Source organism: Triturus cristatus, chromosome 6, assembly GCF_964204655.1.
Source record: "Triturus cristatus chromosome 6, aTriCri1.1, whole genome shotgun sequence".
NCBI classification, from domain to species: Eukaryota; Metazoa; Chordata; class Amphibia; order Caudata; family Salamandridae; genus Triturus; species Triturus cristatus.
The window spans coordinates 780,648,135-780,670,470 of record NC_140589.1 but is presented as its reverse complement, the minus strand read 5'-3'; positions in this window follow the sequence as shown (position 1 = coordinate 780,670,470).

Below are 22,336 nucleotides of genomic sequence, written 5' to 3'. Positions count from 1 at the left end.
CATGAAGGGGCGAGTGCATCAGATATCATCCCATGAAGGGGCGAGTGCATCAGATATCATCCCATGAAGGGGCGAGTGCATCAGATATCATCCCATGAAGGGGCGAGTGCATCAGATATCATCCCATGAAGGCCCGAGTGCATCAGATATCTCATGAAGGCCCGAGTGCATCAGATATCATCTCATGAAGGGGCGAGTGCATCAGATATCATCTCATGAAGGGGCGAGTGCATCAGATATCATCTCATGAAGGGCCGAGTGCATCAGATATCATCTCATGAAGGGCCGAGTGCATCAGATATCATCTCATGAAGGGCCGAGTGCATCAGATATCATCTCATGAAGGGGCGAGTGCATCAGAGATTATCCCATGAAGGGACCAGTGCAGGCAGACATCCCATGAAGGGACCAATGCAGAGATCATCCCATGAAGGGATGAGTGCTTCAGAAATCGTCCAATGAAGGGACGAGTACATCAGAGATCATCCCATGAAGGGACCAATGCATCAGAGATCATCCCATGAAGGGACCAGTGCAAAGATCATCCCATGAAGGGACCAGTGCATCTGAGATAACCCATGAAGGGACAAGTGCATCACAGCACTCAGATTAGAGGTATTCAAGATCCCATGAAGGGACCAGTGCATCAGAGGTCATCCCATGAAGGGAACAGTGCAAAGATCATCCCATGAAGGGACCAGTGCATCAAAGATCATCCCATGAAGGGACCAGTGCATCAAAGATCATCCCATGAAGGGACCAGTGCATCAACAGTCATCCCACGAAGGGACCAGTGCATCAACAGTCATCCCATGAAGGGACCAGTGCATCAAAGATCATTCCATGAAGGGACCAGTGCATCAGAGATCATCCCATGAAGGGACGAGTGCTTCAGAAATCATCCAATGAAGGGACGAGTACATCAGAGATCATCCCATGAAGGGACCAATGCATCAGAGTTCAACCCATGAAGGGACCAGTGCATCCGAGATCATCCCATGAAGGGACCAGTGCATCAGAGATCATCCCATGAAGGGACCAGTGCATCAGAGATCATCCCATGAAGGGACCAGTGCATCAGAGATCATCCCATGAAGGGACCATTGCATCAGAGATCATCCCATGAAGGGACCAGTGCAGACATCATCCCATGAAGGGACCAGTGCAGACATCATCCCATGAAGGGACCAGTGCAGACATCATCCCATGAAGGGACCAGTGCAGACATCATCCCATGAAGGGACCAGTGCAGACATCATCCCATGAAGGGACCAGTGCAGACATCATCCCATGAAGGGACCAGTGCAGACATCATCCCATGAAGGGACCAGTGCAGACATCATCCCATGAAGGGACCAGTGCAGACATCATCCCATGAAGGGACCAGTGCAGACATCATCCCATGAAGGGACCAGTGCAGACATCATCCCATGAAGGGACCAGTGCAGACATCATCCCATGAAGGGACCAGTGCAGACATCATCCCATGAAGGGACCAGTGCAGACATCATCCCATGAAGGGACCAGTGCATCAGAGATCATCCCATGAAGGGACCAGTGCACCAGATCATCCCATGAAGGGACCAGTGCATCACAGCACTCCGATTAGAGGTATGCAAAATCATCCCAAGAAGGGACCAGTGCACCAGAGATCATCCCAAGAAGGGACCAGTGCAGAGATCATCCCAAGAAGGGACCAGTGCATCACAGCACTCCGATTAGAGGTATGAAAGATCATCCCATGAAGGGACCACTGCAAAGATCATCCCATGAAGAGACCAGTGCATCACAGCACTCAGATTAGAGGTATGCAAGATCATCCCATAAAGGGAACCGTGCATCAGATATCATCCCATGAAGGGGCGAGCGCATCGGATATCATCCCAAGAGGGGACCAGTGCATCAGAGATCATCCCATGAAGGGACCAGTGCATCAGAGATCATCCCATGAAGGGACCAGTGCATCAGAGATCATCCCATGAAGGGACCAGTGCATCAGAGATCATCCCATGAAGGGACCAGTGCATCAGAGATCATCCCATAAAGGGACGCGTGCATCAGAGATCATACATTAAAGGTACCAGTGCATCAGATCATCCCATAAAGGGACCAGTGCATCAGATTATCCCATAAAGGGATCAGTGCATCAGATCATCCCATAAAGGGACCAGTGCATCAGATCATCCCATAAAGGGACCAGTGCATCAGATCATCCCATAAAAGGACCAGTGCATCAGATCATCCCATAAAGGGACCAGTGCATCAGATCATCCCGTGAAGGGACCAGTGCATCAGATCATCCCGTGAAGGGACCAGTGCATCAGATCATCCCGTGAAGGGACCAGTGCATCAGATCATCCCGTGAAGGGACCAGTGCATCAACAGTCATCCCACGAAGGGACCAGTGCATCAACAGTCATCCCACGAAGGGACCAGTGCATCAATAGTCATCCCATGAAGGGACCAGTGCATCAACAGTCATCCCACGAAGGGACCAGTGCATCAACAGTCATCCCACGAAGGGACCAGTGCATCAACAGTCATCCCACGAAGGGACCAGTGCATCAACAGTCATCCCATGAAGGGACCAGTGCATCAAAGATCATTCCATGAAGGGACCAGTGCATCAGAGATCATCCCATGAAGGGACCAGAGCATCAGAGATCATCTCATGAAGGGATGTGTGCAGCAGAAATCATCCCATGAAGGGATGTGTGCAGCAGAAATCATCCCATGAAGGGACCAGTGCAGAGATCATCCAATGAAGGGACCAGTGCATCACAGCACTCAGATTAGAGGTATGCAAGATCATCCCATGAAGGGATGAGTGCTTCAGAAATCATCCAATGAAGGGACGAGTACATCAGAGATCATCCCATGAAGGGACCAATGCATCAGAGTTCAACCCATGAAGGGACCAGTGCATCCGAGATCATCCCATGAAGGGACCAGTGCAAAGATCATCCTATGAAGGGACCAGTGCATCAGAGATCATCCCATGAAGGGACCAGTGCATCAGAGATCATCCCATGAAGGGACCAGTGCATCAGAGATCATCCCATGAAGGGACCAGTGCATCAGAGATCATACATTAAAGGTACCAGTGCATCAGATCATCCCATAAAGGGACCAGTGCATCAGATTATCCCATAAAGGGATCAGTGCATCAGATCATCCCATAAAGGGACCAGTGCATCAGATCATCCCATAAAGGGACCAGTGCATCAGATCATCCCATAAAGGGACCAGTGCATCAGATCATCCCGTGAAGGGACCAGTGCATCAGATCATCCCGTGAAGGGACCAGTGCATCAGATCATCCCGTGAAGGGACCAGTGCATCAGATCATCCCGTGAAGGGACCAGTGCATCAGAGATCATCCCATAAAGGGACCAGTGCATCAACAGTCATCCCACGAAGGGACCAGTGCATCAACAGTCATCCCACGAAGGGACCAGTGCATCAACAGTCATCCCACGAAGGGACCAGTGCATCAACAGTCATCCCACGAAGGGACCAGTGCATCAACAGTCATCCCACGAAGGGACCAGTGCATCAACAGTCATCCCACGAAGGGACCAGTGCATCAACAGTCATCCCACGAAGGGACCAGTGCATCAACAGTCATCCCATGAAGGGACCAGTGCATCAAAGATCATTCCATGAAGGGACCAGTGCATCAGAGATCATCCCATGAAGGGATGTGTGCAGCAGAAATCATCCCATGAAGGGACCAATGCATCAGAGATCATCCCATGAAGGGACCAGTGCAGAGATCATCCCATGAAGGGACCAGTGCAGAGATCATCCCATGAAGGGACCAGTGCAGAGATCATCCCATAAAGGGACCAGTGCTGACATCCCATAAAGGGACCAGTGCTGACATCATCCCATGAAGGAACCAGTGCTGACATCATCCCATAAAGGGACCAGTGCTGACATCATCCCATGAAGGAACCAGTGCTGACATCATCCCATGAAGGAACCAGTGCTGACATCATCCCATGAAGGAACCAGTGCTGACATCATCCCATGAAGGAACCAGTGCTGACATCATCCCATGAAGGAACCAGAGCAGACATCATCCCATGAAGGAACCAGAGCAGACATCATCCCATGAAGGGACCAGAGCAGACATCATCCCATGAAGGGACCAGAGCAGACATCATCCCATGAAGGGACCAGTGCAGACATCATCCCATGAAGGGACCAGTGCAGACATCATCCCATGAAGGGACCAGTGCAGACATCATCCCATGAAGGGACCAGTGCAGACATCATCCCATGAAGGGACCAGTGCAGACATCATCCCATGAAGGGACCAGTGCAGACATCATCCCATGAAGGGACCAGTGCAGACATCATCCCATGAAGGGACCAGTGCAGACATCATCCCATGAAGGGACCAGTGCAGACATCATCCCATGAAAGGACCAGTGCAGACATCATCCCATGAAGGGACCAGTGCATCAGAAATCCCCAATGAAGGGACAAGTGCATCAGAGATCATCCCATGAAGGGACCAGTGCATCAGAGATCATCCCATGAAGGGACCAGTGCATCAGAGATCATCCCATGAAGGGACCAGTGCACCAGATCATCCCATGAAGGGACCAGTGCATCACAGCACTCCGATTAGAGGTATGCAAAATCATCCCAAGAAGGGACCAGTGCACCAGAGATCATCCCAAGAAGGGACCAGTGCATCAGAGATCATCCCAAGAAGGGACCAGTGCATCAGAGATCATCCCAAGAAGGGACCAGTGCATCACAGCACTCCGATTAGAGGTATGAAAGATCATCCCATGAAGGGACCACTGCAAAGATCATCCCATGAAGGGACCAGTGCATCAGAGATCATCCCATGAAGGGACCAGTGCATCAGAGATCATCCCATGAAGGGACCAGTGCACCAGATCATCCCATGAAGGGACCAGTGCATCACAGCACTCCGATTAGAGGTATGCAAAATCATCCCATAAAGGGAACCGTGCATCAGAGATCATCCCATGAAGGGACCAGTGCATCAGAGATCATCCCATGAAGGGACCAGTGCATCAGAGATCATCCCATGAAGGGACCAGTGCATCAGAGATCATCCCATGAAGGGACCAGTGCATCAGAGATCATCCCATAAAGGGACGCGTGCATCAGAGATCATACATTAAAGGTACCAGTGCATCAGATCATCCCATGAAGGGACCAGTGCATCAGAGATCATCCCATAAAGGGACGCGTGCATCAGAGATCATACATTAAAGGTACCAGTGCATCAGAGATCATCCCACGAAGGGACCAGTGCATCAACAGTCATCCCACGAAGGGACCAGTGCATCAACAGTCATCCCACGAAGGGACCAGTGCATCAACAGTCATCCCACGAAGGGACCAGAGCATCAACAGTCATCCCACGAAGGGACCAGAGCATCAACAGTCATCCCACGAAGGGACCAGTGCATCAACAGTCATCCCACGAAGGTACCAGTGCATCAACAGTCATCCCACGAAGGTACCAGTGCATCAAAGATCATTCCATGAAGGGACCAGTGCATCAGAGATCATCCCATGAAGGGGACCAGTGCATCAAAGATCATCCCATGAAGGGACCAGAGCATCAGAGATCATCTCATGAAGGGATGTGTGCAGCAGAAATCATCACATGAAGGGAGCAGTGCAGAGATCATCCCATGAAGGGATGAGTGCTTCAGAAATCATCCAATGAAGGGACGAGTACATCAGAGATCATCCCATGAAGGGACCAATGCATCAGAGTTCAACCCATGAAGGGACCAGTGCATCCGAGATCATCCCATGAAGGGACCAGTGCAAAGATCATCCCATGAAGGGACCAGTGCATCAGAGATCATCCCATGAAGGAACCAGTGCATCAGAGATCATCCCATGAAGGGACCAGTGCATCAGAGATCATCCCATGAAGGGACCAGTGCATCAGAGATCATCCCATGAAGGGACCAGTGCATCAGAGATCATCCCATGAAGGGACCAATGCATCAGAGATCATCCCATGAAGGGACCAATGCATCAGAGATCATCCCATGAAGGGACCAATGCATCAGAGATCATCCCATGAAGGGACCAGTGCAGAGATCATCCCATGAAGGGACCAGTGCAGAGATCATCCCATGAAGGGACCAGTGCAGAGATCATCCCTTGAAGGAACCAGTGCAGAGATCATCCAATGAAGGAACCAGTGCAGAGATCATCCAATGAAGGAACCAGTGCAGAGATCATCCCATGAAGGAACCAGTGCAGAGATCATCCCATGAAGGGACCAGTGCAGAGATCATCCCATGAAGGGACCAGTGCAGAGATCATCCCATGAAGGGATGAGTGCATCAGAAATCACCCAATGAAGGGATGAGTGCATCAGAGATCATCCCATGAAGGGACCAGTGCATCAACCATCATCCCATGAAGGGACCAGTGCATCAACCATCATCCCATGAAGGGACCAGTGCATCAAAGGTCATCCCATGAAGGGACCAGTGCATCAAAGGTCATCCCATGAAGGGACCAGTGCATCAAAGGTCATCCCATGAAGGGACCAGTGCATCAGAGATCATCCCATGAAGGGACCAGTGCATCAGAGATCATCCCACGAAGGGACCAGTGCATAAGAGATCATCCCATGAAGGGACCAGCGCATCAGATATCATCCCATGAAGGGACCAGCGCATAGGATATCATCCCATGAAGGGACCAGCGCATCAGATATCATCCCATGAAGGGACCAGCGCATCAGATATCATCCCATGAAGGGACCAGCGCATCAGAGATCATCCCATGAAGGGACCAGCGCAAAGATCATCCCATGAAGGGACCAGTGCATCAAAGATCATCCCATGAAGGAACCAGTGCATCAGAGATCATCCCATGAAGGAACCAGTGCATCAGAGATCATCCCATGAAGGGACCAGTGCATCAGAGATCATCCCATGAAGGGACCAGTGCATCAGAGATCATCCCATAAAGGGACCAGTGCATCAGATCATCCCATGAAGGGACCAGTGCATCGGAGATCATCCAATGAAGGGACCAGTGCATCGGAGATCATCCAATGAAGGGACCAGTGCATCACAGCACTCAGGTATGCAAGATCCCATGAAGGGACCAGTGCATCAGAGATCATCCCATGAAGGGACCAGTGCATCAAAGATCATCCCATGAAGGGACCAGTGCATCAAAGATCATCCCATGAAGGGACCACTGCATCAGAGTTCAACCCATGAAGGGACCACTGCATCTGAGATAACCCATGAAGGAACAAGTGCATCACAGCACTCAGATTAGTGGTATTCAAGATCCCATGAAGGGACCAGTGCATCAGAGATCATCCCATGAAGGGACCAGTGCAAAGATCATCCCATGAAGGGACCAGTGCATCAAAGACCATCCCATGAAGGAACCAGTGCATCAGAGATCATCCCATGAAGGAACCAGTGCATCAGAGATCATCCCATGAAGGGACCAGTGCATCAGAGATCATCCCATGAAGGGACCAGTGCATCAGAGATCATCCCATAAAGGGACCAGTGCATCAGATCATCCCATGAAGGGACCAGTGCATCGGAGATCATCCAATGAAGGGACCAGTGCATCGGAGATCATCCAATGAAGGGACCAGTGCATCACAGCACTCAGGTATGCAAGATCCCATGAAGGGACCAGTGCATCAGAGATCATCCCATGAAGGGACCAGTGCATCAAAGATCATCCCATGAAGGGACCAGTGCATCAAAGATCATCCCATGAAGGGACCACTGCATCAGAGTTCAACCCATGAAGGGACCACTGCATCTGAGATAACCCATGAAGGAACAAGTGCATCACAGCACTCAGATTAGTGGTATTCAAGATCCCATGAAGGGACCAGTGCATCAGAGATCATCCCATGAAGGGACCAGTGCAAAGATCATCCCATGAAGGGACCAGTGCATCAAAGACCATCCCATGAAGGAACCAGTGCATCAGAGATCATCCCATAAAGGGACCATTGCATCAGAGATCATCCCATGACGGGACCAGTGCAGAGATCATCCCATGAAGGGACCAGTGCAGAGATCATCCCATGAAGGGACCAGTGCATCAGAGATCATCCCATGAAGGGACCAGTGCATCAGACATCATCCCATAAAGGGACCAGTGCATCAGACATCATCCCATAAAGGGACCAGTGCATCAGACATCATCCCATGAAGGGACCAGTGCATCAGACATCATCCCATGAAGGGACCAGTGCAGACATCATCCCATGAAGGGACCAGTGCAGACATCATCCCATGAAGGGACCAGTGCAGACATCATCCCATGAAGGGACCAGTGCAGACATCATCCCATGAAGGGACCAGTGCAGACATCATCCCATGAAGGGACCAGTGCAGACATCATCCCATGAAGGGACCAGTGCAGACATCATCCCATGAAGGGACCAGTGCAGACATCATCCCATGAAGGGACCAGTGCAGACATCATCCCATGAAGGGACCAGTGCATCCATCATCCCATGAAGGGACCAGTGCATCAGAGATCATCCCATGAAGGGACCAGTGCATCAGAGATCATCCCATGAAGGGACCAGTGCATCAGAGATCATCCCATGAAGGGACCAGTGCATCAAAGATCATCCCATGAAGGGACCAGTGCATCAAAGATCATCCCATGAAGGGACCAGTGCATCACAGCACGCAGATTAGAGGTATGCAAGATCATCCCATGAAGGGACCAGTGCATCAGATCATCCCATGAAGGGACCAGAGCATCAACCATCATCCCATGAAGGGACCAGTGCATCAACAATCATCCCACGAAGGGACCAGTGCATCAACAGTCATCCCACGAAGGGACCAGTGCATCAAAGATCATCCCACGAAGGGACCAGTGCATCAGATCATCCCATGAAGGGACCAGTGCATCAAAGATCATCCCATGAAGGGACCAGTGCATCAAAGATCATCCCATGAAGGGACCAGAGCATCAGAGATCATCTCATGAAGGGATGTGTGCAGCAGAAATGATCACATGAACGGAGCAGTGCAGAGATCATCCCATGAAGGGACCAGTGCATCAGAGATCATCCCATGAAGGGACCAGTGCATCAGAGATCATCCCATGAAGGGACCAGTGCATCAGAGATCATCCCATGAAGGGACCAGGGCATTAAAGATCATCCCATGAAGGGACCAGTGCACCAAAAATCATCCCATGAGGGGACTAGAGATAATCCCATGAAGGGACCAGTGCAACAGATCATCCCTTGAAGGGACCAGTGCAACAGATCATCCCATGAAGGGACCAGTGCAACAGATCATCCCATGAAGGGACCAGTGCAACAGATCATCCCATGAAGGGACCAGTGCCACAGATCATCCCATAAAGGGACCAGTGCAACAGATCATCCCATGAAGGGACCAATGCAACAGATCATCCCATGAAGAGGCCAGTGCATCAGAGATCAACCCATGAAGGGACCAGTGCATCAGGTCATCCCATGAAGGGACCAGAGATCATCCCATGAAGGGGCGAGTGCATTAAAGATCATCCCATGAAGGAACCAGTGCACTAAAGATCATCCCATGAGAAGACTAAAGATCATCCCATGAAGGACAGTGCATCAAAGATCATCCCATGAAGGGACCAAACATAATCCCATGAAGGGACCAGCGCATCAGATATCATCCCATGCAGGGACCAGGGCATCAAAGTTCATCCCATGAAGGGACCAGTGCATCACAGCACTCAGATTAGAGGTATGCAAAATCATCCCATGAAGGGAGCAGTGCAGAGATCATCCCATGAAGGGACCAGTGCATCAGAGATCATCCCATGAAGGGACCAGTGCATCAGAGACCATCCCATGAAGGAACCAGCGCATCAGAGATCATCCCATGAAGGAACCAGCGCATCAAAGATGCCATGAAGGAACCAGTACATCAAAGATCATCCCATGAAGGGACCAGTGCATCACAGCACTCAGATTAGAGGTATGCAAGATCATCCCATGAAGGGACCAGTGCACCAGAGATCATTCCAAGAAGGGACCAGTGCATCAGAGATCATCCCATGAAGGGAGCAGTGCATCACAGCTCTCAGATTAGAGGTATGCAAGATCATCCCATGAAGGGACCAGTGCAGAGATCATCCCATGAAGGGACCAGTGAATCAACTATCATCCCATGAAGGGACCAGTGCATCAACTATCATCCCATGAAGGGACCAGTGCATCAACTATCATCCCATGAAGGGACCAGTGCATCAACTATCATCCCATGAAGGGACCAGTGCATCAACTATCATCCCATGAAGGGACCAGTGCATCAATGATCATCCTATGAAGGGACCAGTGCAACACAGCACTCAGATTAGAGGTATGCAAGATCATCCCATGAAGGGACCAGTGCATCAGAGATCATCCCATGAAGGGACCAGTGCATCAGAGATCATCCCATGAAGGGACCAGTGCATCAGAGATCATCCCATGAAGGGACCAGTGCATCAGAGACCATCCCATAAAGGGACCAGTGCATCAGAGATCATCCCATGAAGGGACCAGTGCATCACAGCACTCAGATTAGAGGTATGCAAGATCATCCCATGAAGGGACGAGTGCATCAAAGACCATCCCATGAAGTAACCAGTGCATCAGAGATCATCCCATGAAGGGACCAGTGCATCAACTATCATCCCATGAAGGGACAAGCGCATCAACTATCATCCCATGAAGGGACCAGTGCATCAATGATCATCCCGTGAAGGGACCAGTGCATCAATGATCATCCCGTGAAGGGACCAGTGCATCAATGATCATCCCGTGAAGGGACCAGTGCATCAATGATCATCCCGTGAAGGGACCAGTGCATCAATGATCATCCCGTGAAGGGACCAGCGCATCAATGATCATCCCGTGAAGGGACCAGCGCATCAATGATCATCCCGTGAAGGGACCAGCGCATCAATGATCATCCCGTGAAGGGACCAGCGCATCAATGATCATCCCGTGAAGGGACCAGCGCATCAATGATCATCCCGTGAAGGGACCAGCCCAAAGATCATCCTATGAAGGGACCAGTGCATTAAAGATCATCCCATGAAGGGACCAGTGCACCAAAAATCATCCCATGAGGGGACTAGAGATCATCCCATGAAGGGACCAGTGCAAAAGATCATCCCTTGAAGGGACCAGTGCAACAGATCATCCCATGAAGGGGCCACTGCATCAGAGATCAACCCATGAAGGGACGAGACATAATCCCATGCAGGGACCAGCGCATCAGATATCATCCCATGCAGGGACCAGCGCATCAACTATCATCCCATGAAGAGACCAGTGCATCAATGATCATCCTATGAAGGGACCAGTGCATCAGAGATCCCATAAAGGGACCAGTGCATCAGAGATCCCATGAAGGGACCAGTGCATCAGAGATCATCCCATGAAGGGACCAGTGCATCACAGCACACATGCAAGATCCCATGAAGGGACCAGTGCATCAGAGATCATCCCATGAAGGGGCCAGTGCATCAGAGATCAACCCATGAAGGGACCAGTGCATCAGAGATCAACCCATGAAGGGACCAGTGCACCAGAGATCAACCCATGAAGGGACCAGGGCATCAAAGATCATCCCATGCAGGGACCAGGGCACCAAAGATCATCCCATGAAGGGACCAGTGCACCAACGATCATCCCATGAAGGGACCAGTGCATCAACGATCATCCCATGAAGGGACCAGTGCATCAACGATCATCCCATGAAGGGACCAGTGCATCAACGATCATCCCATGAAGGCACCGGTGCATCAGAGATCATCCCATGAAGGGACCGGTGCATCAGAGATCATCCCATGAAGGGACCGGTGCATCAGAGATCATCCCATGAAGGGACCGGTGCATCAGAGATCATCCCATGAAGGGACCGGTGCATCAGAGATCATCCCATGAAGGGACCGGTGCATCAGAGATCATCCCATGAAGGGACCGGTGCATCAGAGATCATCCCATGAAGGGACCAGCGCATCGAGGATCATCCCATGAAGGGACCAGCGCATCGAGGATCATCCCATGAAGGGACCAGCGCATCGAGGATCATCCCATGAAGGGACCAGCGCATCGAGGGTCATCCCATGAAGGGACCAGCGCATCGAGGGTCATCCCATGAAGGGACCAGCGCATCAAAGGTCATCCCATGAAGGGACCAGCGCATCAAAGGTCATCCCATGAAGGGACCAGCGCATCAAAGGTCATCCCATGAAGGGACCAGCGCATCACAACACTCAGATTAGAGGTATGCAAGATCAACCCATGAAGGGAGCACTGCAAAGATCATCATATGAAGGGACCAGTGCATCAAAGATCATCCCATGAAGGGACAAGTGCATCAAAGATCATCCCATGAAGGGACCAATGCATCAAAGATCATCCCATGAAGGGACCAATGCATCAAAGATCATCCCATGAAGGGACCAATGCATCAAAGATCATCCCATGAAGGGACCAGTGCATCAGAGATCCCATGAAGGGACCAGTGCATCAAACATCATCCCATGAAGGGACCAGTGCATCAAAGCACTCATATTGGAGGTATGCAAGATCATCCCATGAAGGGACCAGTGCATCAGAGATCATCCCATGAAGGGACCAGCGCATCAGAGATCATCCCATGAAGGGACCTGTGCATCAGATCATCCCATGAAGGATGCAGTGCATCAGAGATCATCCCATGAAGGGACCAGTGCATCAGAGATCCCATGAAGGGACCAGTGCATCAGAGATCATCCCATGAAGGGACCAGCGCATCAGAGATCATCCCATGAAGGGACCTGTGCATCAGATCATCCCATGAAGGATGCAGTGCATCAGAGATCATCCCATGAAGGGACCAGTGCATCAGAGATCATCCCATGAAGGGACCAGTGCATCAGAGATCATCCCATGAAGAGACCAGTGCATCAAAGATCATCCCAGGAAGAGACCAGTGCATCACAGCACTCAGATTAGAGGTATGCAAGATCCCATGAAGGGACAAGGACATCAAAGATTATCACATGAAGGGACCAGGGCATCAAAGATCATCGCATTAAGGGGCGAGTGCATCAAAGATAATCCCATGAAGGGGCGAGCGCATCAGAGATCATCCCATGAAGGGGCGAGCGCATCAGAGATCATCCCATGAAGGGGCGAGCGCATCAGAGATCATCCCATGAAGGGGCGAGCGCATCAGAGATCATCCCATGAAGGGGCGAGCGCATCAGAGATCATCCCATGAAGGGGCGAGCGCATCAGAGATCATCCCATGAAGGGGCGAGCGCATCAGAGATCATCCCATGAAGGGGCGAGCGCATCAGAGATCATCCCATGAAGGGGCGAGCGCATCAGAGATCATCCCATGAAGGGACCAGTGCATCAGAGTTCATCCCATAAAGGGACCAGTGCATCAGAGTTCATCCCATAAAGGGACCAGTGCATCAGAGTTCATCCCATAAAGGGACCAGTGCATCAGAGTTCATCCCATGAAGGGACCAGTGCATCAGAGTTCATCCCATGAAGGGACCAGTGCATCTAAGATCATCCCATAAAGGGACCAGTGCATCAGATCATCCCATAAAGGGACCAGTGCATCAGATCATCCCATAAAGGGACCTGTGCATCAAGGATAATCCCATGTAGCGACCAGTGCATCAAAGATCATCCCATGAAGGGACCAGTGCATCAGAGATCATCCCATGAAGGGACCAGTGCATCAGAGATCATCCCATGAAGGGACCAATGCATCAGAGATCATCCCATGAAGGGACCAATGCATCAAACATCATCCCATGAAGGGACCAGTGCATCAAACATCATCCCATGAAGGGACCAGTGCATCAAACTTCATTCCATGAAGGGACCAGTGCATCAAACATCCCATGAAGGGACCAGTGCATCAAGGCACTCATATTAGAGGTATGCAAGATCATCCCATGAAGGGAACAGTGCATCAGAGATCATCCCATGAAGGGACCAGCGCATCAGAGATCATCCCATGAAGGGATTAGCGCATCAGAGATCAACCCATGAAGGGACCAGTGCATCAGATCAACCCATGAAGGGACCTTAGATCATCCCATGAAGGGACCAGTGCATCAGATCAACCCATGAAGGGAGCAGTGCATCAGAGATCATCCCATGAATGGACCAGTGCAAATATCATGCCATGAAGGGACCAGTGCATCAAAGATCATCCCATGAAGGGATCAGTGCATCAAAGATCATCCCATGAAGGTACCAGTGCATCACAGCACTCAGATTAGAGGTATGCAAGATCATCCCATGAAGGGACCAATGCATCAGATCATCCCATGAAGGGACCAGTGCATCAGAGATCAGCCCCTGAAGGGATCAGAGATCAGCCCATGAAGGGACCAGTGCATCAGAGATCAGCCCATGAAGGGACCAGTGAATCAGTGATCAGCCCATGAAGGGACCAGTGCATCAGAGATCAGCCCATGAAGGGACCAGTGCATCAGAGATCAGCCCATGAAGGGACCAGTGCATCAGAGACCATCGCATGAAGGGACCAGTGCACCAGAGACCATCGCATGAAGGGACCAGTGCACCAGAGACCAGCCCATGAAGGGACCAGTGCATCAGAGATCAGCCCATGAAGGGAGCAGTGCACCAGAGATCAGCCCATGAAGGGAGCAGTGCACCAGAGATCAGCCCTTGAAGGGACCCATGCACCAGAGATCAGCCCATGAAGGGACCCATGCACCAGAGATCAGCCCATGAAGGGACCCATGCACCAGAGATCAGCCCATGAAGGGACCCGTGCACCAGAGATCAGCCCATGAAGGGACCCGTGCACCAGAGATCAGCCCATGAAGGGACCCGTGCACCAGAGATCAGCCCATGAAGGGACCCGTGCACCAGAGATCAGCCCATGAAGGGACCCGTGCACCAGAGATCAGCCCATGAAGGTACCAGTGCAGCCCATGAAGGGACCAGTGCAGCCCATGAAGGGACCAGTGCATCAGAGATCAGCCCCTGAAGGGATCAGAGATCAGCCCATGAAGGGACCAGTGCATCAGAGATCAGCCCATGAAGGGACCAGTGCAAAGATCATCCCATGAAGGTACCAGTGCATCAGAGGTCAACCCATGAAGGGACCAGTGCATCAGAGGTCAAGCCATGAAGGGACCAGATCAAAGATCATCCCATGAAGGGACCAGTGCATCAAAGATCATCCGATGAACGGACCAGTGCAGAGATCATCCCATGAAGGGACCAGTGCAGAGATCATCCCATGAAGGGACCAGTGCATCAACGCTCATCCCATGAAGGGACCAGCGCATCAGATCAATCCATGAAGGGACAACTGCATCAGAGATCCCATGAAGGGACCAGTGCATCAGAGATCATCCCATGAAGGGACCAGTGCATCAGAGATCATCCCATGAAGGGACCAGTGCATCAGAGATCATCCCATGAAGGGACCAGTGCTTCAGATCATCCCATGAAGGGACCGGTGCATCAGAAATCATCCCATGAAGGGACTGGTGCATCACAGCACTAAGAATAGAGGTAAGCAAGATCATCCCATGAAGGGACCAGTGCATCAAAGACCATCACATGAAGGGACCAGTGCATCAGAGACCATCCCATGAAGGGACCAGTGCATCAGAGACCATCCCATGAAGGGACCAGTGCATCAGAGACCATCCCAAGAAGGGACCAGTGCATCAGAGATCATCCCAAGAAGGGACCAGTGCATCAGAGATCATCCCATGAAGGGACCAGTGCATCAAAGACCATCCCATGAAGGGACCAGTGCACCAGAGATCAGCCCATGAAAGGACCAGTGCAGCCCATGAAGGGACCAGTGCATCAAAGATCATCCCATGAAAGGACCAGTGCATCAAAGATCATCCCAGAGGTATGCAAGATCATCCCATGAAGGGACCAGTGCATCAGAGATCATCCCATAAAGGGACCAGTGCATCAGAGATCATCCCATAAAGGGACCAGTGCATCAGAGATCATCCCATAAAGGGACCAGTGCATCAGAGATCATCCCATAAAGGGACCAGTGCATCAGAGATCATCCCATAAAGGGACCAGTGCATCAGAGATCATCCCATAAAGGGACCAGTGCATCAGAGATCATCCCATAAAGGGACCAGTGCATCAGAGATCATCCCATAAAGGGACCAGTGCATCAGAGATCATCCCATGAAGGGACCAGCGCATCAAAGACCATCCCATGAAGGGACCAGCGCATCAAAGACCATCCCATGAAGGGACCAGCGCATCAAAGACCATCCCATGAAGGGACCAGCGCATCAAAGACCATCCCATGAAGGGACCAGCGCATCAAAGACCATCCCATGAAGGGACCAGCGCATCAAAGACCATCCCATGAAGGGACCAGCGCATCAAAGACCATCCCATGAAGGGACCAGTGCATCACGGCACTCAGATCAGAGGTATGCAAGATCAGCCCATGAAGGGACCAGTGCATCAGAGATCAGCCCATGAAGGGACCAGTGCATCAGAGATCAGCCCATGAAGGGACCAGTGCATCAGAGGTCAACTCATGAAGGGACCAGTGCATCAGAGGTCAACCCATGAAGGGACCAGTGCATCAGAGGTCAACCCATGAAGGGACCAGTGCATCAGAGATCATCCCATGAAGGGACCAGTGCATCAGAGATCATCCCATGAAGGGACCAGTGCATCAGAGATCATCCCATGAAGGGAACGGTGCATCAGAGATCATCCCATGAAGGGAACGGTGCATCAGAGATCATCCCATAAAGGGACCAGTGCATCAGAGATCATCCCATAAAGGGACCAGTGCATCACAGCACTCAGATCAGGGGTATGCAAGATCAGCCCATGAAGGGACCAGTGCATCAGAAATCAGCCCATGAAGGGACCAGTGCATCGGAGATCAGCCCATGAAGGGACCAGTGCATCGGCGATCAGCCCATGAAGGGACCAGTGCATCGGAGATCAGCCCATGAAGGGACCAGTGCATCGGAGATCAGCCCATGAAGGGACCAGTGCATCGGAGATCAGCCCATGAAGGGACCAGTGCATCGGAGATCAGCCCATGAAGGGACCAGTGCATCGGAGATCAGCCCATGAAGGGACCAGTGCATCGGAGATCAGCCCATGAAGGGACCAGTGCATCGGAGATCAGCCCATGAAGGGACCAGTGCACCGGAGATCAGCCCATGAAGGGACCAGTGCACCAGAGATCAGCCCATGAAGGGACCAGTGCACCAGAGATCAGCCCATGAAGGGACCAGTGCATCAGAGATCAGCCCATGAAGGGACCAGTGCAGCCCATGAAGGGACCAGTGCATCAGAGATCAGCCCCTGAAGGGATCAGAGATCAGCCCATGAAGGGACCAGTGCATCAGAGATCAGCCCATGAAGGGACCAGTGCATCAGAGATCATCCCATAAAGGGACCAGTGCATCAGAGATCATCCCATTAAGGGACCAGTGCATCAGAGATCATCCCATTAAGGGACCAGTGCATCAGAGAGCATCCCATGAAGGGACAAGTGCATCACAGCACTCAGATCAGAGGTATGCAAGATCAGCCCATGAAGGGACCAGTGCATCGGAGATCAGCCCATGAAGGGACTAGTGCACCAGAGATCAGCCCATGAAGGGACTAGTGCACCAGAGATCAGCCCATGAAGGGACCCGTGCACCAGAGATCAGCCCATGAAGGGACCCGTGCACCAGAGATCAGCCCATGAAGGGACCCGTGCACCAGAGATCAGCCCATGAAGGGACCAGTGCACCAGAGATCAGCCCATGAAGGGACCAGTGCACCAGAGATCAGCCCATGAAGGGACCAGTGCACCAGAGATCAGCCCATGAAGGTACCAGTGCACCAGAGATCAGCCCATGAAGGGACCAGTGCATCAGAGATCAGCCCCTGAAGGGATCAGATATCAGCCCATGAAGGGACCAGTGCATCAGAGATCATCCCATGAAGGGACCAGTGCATCAGAGATCATCCCATGAAGGGGCCAGTGCATCAGAGATCATCCCATGAAGGGACCAGTGCAAAGATCATCCCATGAAGGGACCAGTGCATCAGAGGTCAACCCATGAAGGGACCAGTGCATCAGAGGTCAACCCATGAAGGGACCAGTGCATCAGAGGTCAACCCATGAAGGGACCAGTGCATCAGAGGTCAACCAATGAAGGGACCAGTGCATCAGAGGTCAACCCATGAAGGGACCAGTGCATCAGAGGTCAACCCATGAAGGGACCAGTGCATCAGAGGTCAACCCATGAAGGGACCAGTGCATCAGAGGTCAACCCATGAAGGGACCAGTGCATCAAAGATCATCCCATGAAGGGACCAGTGCAGGGATCATCCCATGAAGGGACCAGTGCTGAGATCATCCCATGAAGGGACCAGTGCATCAACGCTCATCCCATGAAGGGACCAGTGCATCAAAGACCATCGCATGAAGGGACCAGTGCATCAAAGACCATCGCATGAAGGGACCAGTGCAGCCCATGAAGGGACCAGTGCATCAGGGATCATCCCATGAAGGGACCAGTGCATCAGAGAGCATCCCATGAAGGGACCAGTGCATCAGAGAGCATCCCATGAAGGGACCAGTGCATCAGAGATCATCCCATGAAGGGACCAGTGCATCAGAGACCATCCCATGAAGGGACCAGTGCACCAGAGATCAGCCCATGAAGGGACCAGTGCAGCCCATGAAGGGACCAGTGCATCAAAGATCATCCCATGAAAGGACAAGAGATCATCCCATGAAGGGACTATTGCATCAAAGATTATCCCATGAAGGGACCAGCATTAAAGATCATCCCATGAAGGGATCAGTGCATCAAAGATCATCCCATGAAGGGATCAGTGCAACAAAGATCATCCCATGAAGGGATCAGTGCAACAAAGATCATCCCATGAAGGGATCAGTGCATCGAAGATCATCCAATGAAGGGATCAGTGCATCAAAGATCATCCCATGAAAAGACCAGTGCATCACAGCACTCAGATTAGATGTATGCAAGATCATCCCATGAAGGGACCAGTGCATCAGAGATCATCCCATGAAGGGACCAGTGCATCAGAGATCATCCCATGAAGGGACCAGTGCATCAGAGACCATCCCATGAAGGGACCAGTGCATCAGAGACCAGCCCATGAAGGGACCAGTGCATCAGAGACCAGCCCATGAAGGGACCAGTGCATCGGAGACCAGCCCATGAAGGGACCAGTGCATCGGAGACCAGCCCATGAAGGGACCAGTGCATCGGAGATCAGCCCATGAAGGGACCAGTGCATCGGAGATCAGCCCATGAAGGTACCAGTGCACCAGAGATCAGCCCATGAAGGGACCAGTGCACCAGAGATCAGCCCATGAAGGGACTAGTGCACCAGAGATCAGCCCATGAAGGGACCAGTGCAGCCCATGAAGGGACCAGTGCAGCCCATGAAGGGACCAGTGCATCAGAGATCAGCCCCTGAAGGGATCAGAGATCAGCCCATGAAGGGACCAGTGCATCAGAGATCAGCCCATGAAGGGACCAGTGCATCAGAGATCATCCCATGAAGGGACCAGTGCAAAGATCATCCCATGAAGGTACCAGTGCATCAGAGGTCAACCCATGAAGGGACCAGTGCATCAGAGATCATCCCATAAAGGGACCAGTGCATCAGAGATCATCCCATAAAGGGACCAGTGCATCAGAGATCATCCCATTAAGGGACCAGTGCATCAGAGATCATCCCATTAAGGGACCAGTGCATCACAGCACTCAGATCAGAGGTATGCAAGATCAGCCCATGAAGGGACCAGTGCAAAGATCATCCCATGAAGGTACCAGTGCATCAGAGGTCAACCCATGAAGGGACCAGTGCATCAGAGATCATCCCATAAAGGGACCAGTGCATCAGAGATCAGCCCATGAAGAGACCAGTGCACCGGAGATCAGCCCATGAAGGGACCCGTGCACCAGAGATCAGCCCATGAAGGGACCCGTGCACCAGAGATCAGCCCATGAAGGGACCCGTGCACCAGAGATCAGCCCATGAAGGGACCAGTGCACCAGAGATCAGCCCATGAAGGGACCAGTGCACCAGAGATCAGCCCATGAAGGGACCAGTGCACCAGAGATCAGCCCATGAAGGGACCAGTGCACCAGAGATCAGCCCATGAAGGGACCAGTGCACCAGAGATCAGCCCATGAAGGGACCAGTGCACCAGAGATCAGCCCATGAAGGTACCAGTGCACCAGAGATCAGCCCATGAAGGTACCAGTGCACCAGAGATCAGCCCATGAAGGGACCAGTGCACCAGAGATCAGCCCATGAAGGGACCAGTGCATCAGAGATCAGCCCATGAAGGGATCAGAGATCAGCCCATGAAGGGACCAGTGCATCAGAGATCATCCCATGAAGGGACCAGTGCATCAGAGATCATCCCATGAAGGGACCAGTGCATCAGAGATCATCCCATGAAGGGACCAGTGCATCAGAGGTCATCCCATGAAGGGACCAGTGCATCAGAGGTCATCCCATGAAGGGACCAGTGCATCAGAGATCAGCCCATGAAGGGACCAGTGCAGCCCATGAAGGGACCAGTGCATCAAAGATCATCCCATGAAAGGACAAGAGATCATCCCATGAAGGGACTATTGCATCAAAGATTATCCCATGAAGGGACCAGCATTAAAGATCATCCCATGAAGGGACCAGTGCATCAAAGATCATCCCATGAAGGGATCAGTGCATCAAATATCATCCCATGAAGGGATCAGTGCATCAAAGATCATCCCATGAAGGGATCAGTGCATCAAAGATCATCCCATGAAGGGATCAGTGCATCAAAGATCATCCCATGAAGGGATCAGTGCATCAAAGATCATCCCATGAAAAGACCAGTGCATCACAGCACTCAGATTAGATGTATGCAAGATCATCCCATGAAGGGACCAGTGCATCAGAGATCATCCCATGAAGGGATCAGAGATCAGCCCATGAAGGGACCAGTGCATCAGAGATCAGCCCATGAAGGGACCAGTGCATCAGAGATCAGCCCATGAAGGGACCAGTGCATCAGAGACCATCCCATGAAGGGACCAGTGCATCAGAGACCATCCCATGAAGGGACCAGTGCATCAGAGACCATCCCATGAAGGGACCAGTGCATCAGAGACCATCCCATGAAGGGACCAGTGCATCAAAGACCATCCCATGAAGGGACCAGTGCATCAAAGACCATCCCATGAAGGGACCAGTGCATCAGAGACCATCCCATGAAGGGACCAGTGCATCAGAGACCATCCCATGAAGGGACCAGTGCAGCCCATGAAGGGACCAGTGCATCAGAGATCAGCCCCTGAAGGGATCAGAGATCAGCCCATGAAGGAACCAGTGCATCAAAGATCAGCCCCTGAAGGGATCAGAGATCATCCCATGAAGTGAAGGGACCAGTGCATCAAAGACCATCCCATGAAGGGACCAGTGCATCAGAGACCATCCCATGAAGGGACCAGTGCAGCCCATGAGGGGACCAGTGCATCAAAGATCATCCCAGAGGTATGCAAGATCATCCCTTGAAGGGACCAGTGCAGAGATCATCCCATGAAGGGACCAGTGCATCAGAGATCATCCCATGAAGGGACCAGTGCATCAGAGACCATCCCATGAAGGGACCAGTGCATCAGAGACCATCCCATGAAGGGACCAGTGCATCAGAGACCATCCCATGAAGGGACCAGCGCATCAGAGACCATCCCATGAAGGGACCAGCGCATCAAAGACCATCCCATGAAGGGACCAGTGCATCAAAGACCATCCCATGAAGGGACCAGTGCATCACGGCACTCAGATCAGAGGTATGCAAGATCAGCCCATGAAGGGACCAGTTTATCAGAGATCAGCCCATGAAGGGACCAGTTTATCAGAGGTCAACCCATGAAGGGACCAGTTTATCAGAAGTCAACTCATGAAGGGACCAGTGCATCAGAGGTCAACCCATGAAGGGACCAGTGCATCAGAGGTCAACTCATGAAGTGACCAGTGCATCAGAGATCATCCCATTAAGGGACCAGTGCATCAGAGATCATCCCATTAAGGGACCAGTGCATCAGAGATCATCCCATTAAGGGACCAGTGCATCAGAGGTCATCCCATTAAGGGACCAGTGCATCAGAGATCATCCCATGAAGGGACCAGTGCATCAGAGATCATCCCATGAAGGGACCAGTGCATCAGAGATCATCCCATGAAGGGACCAGTGCATCAGAGATCATCCCATGAAGGGACCAGTGCATCACA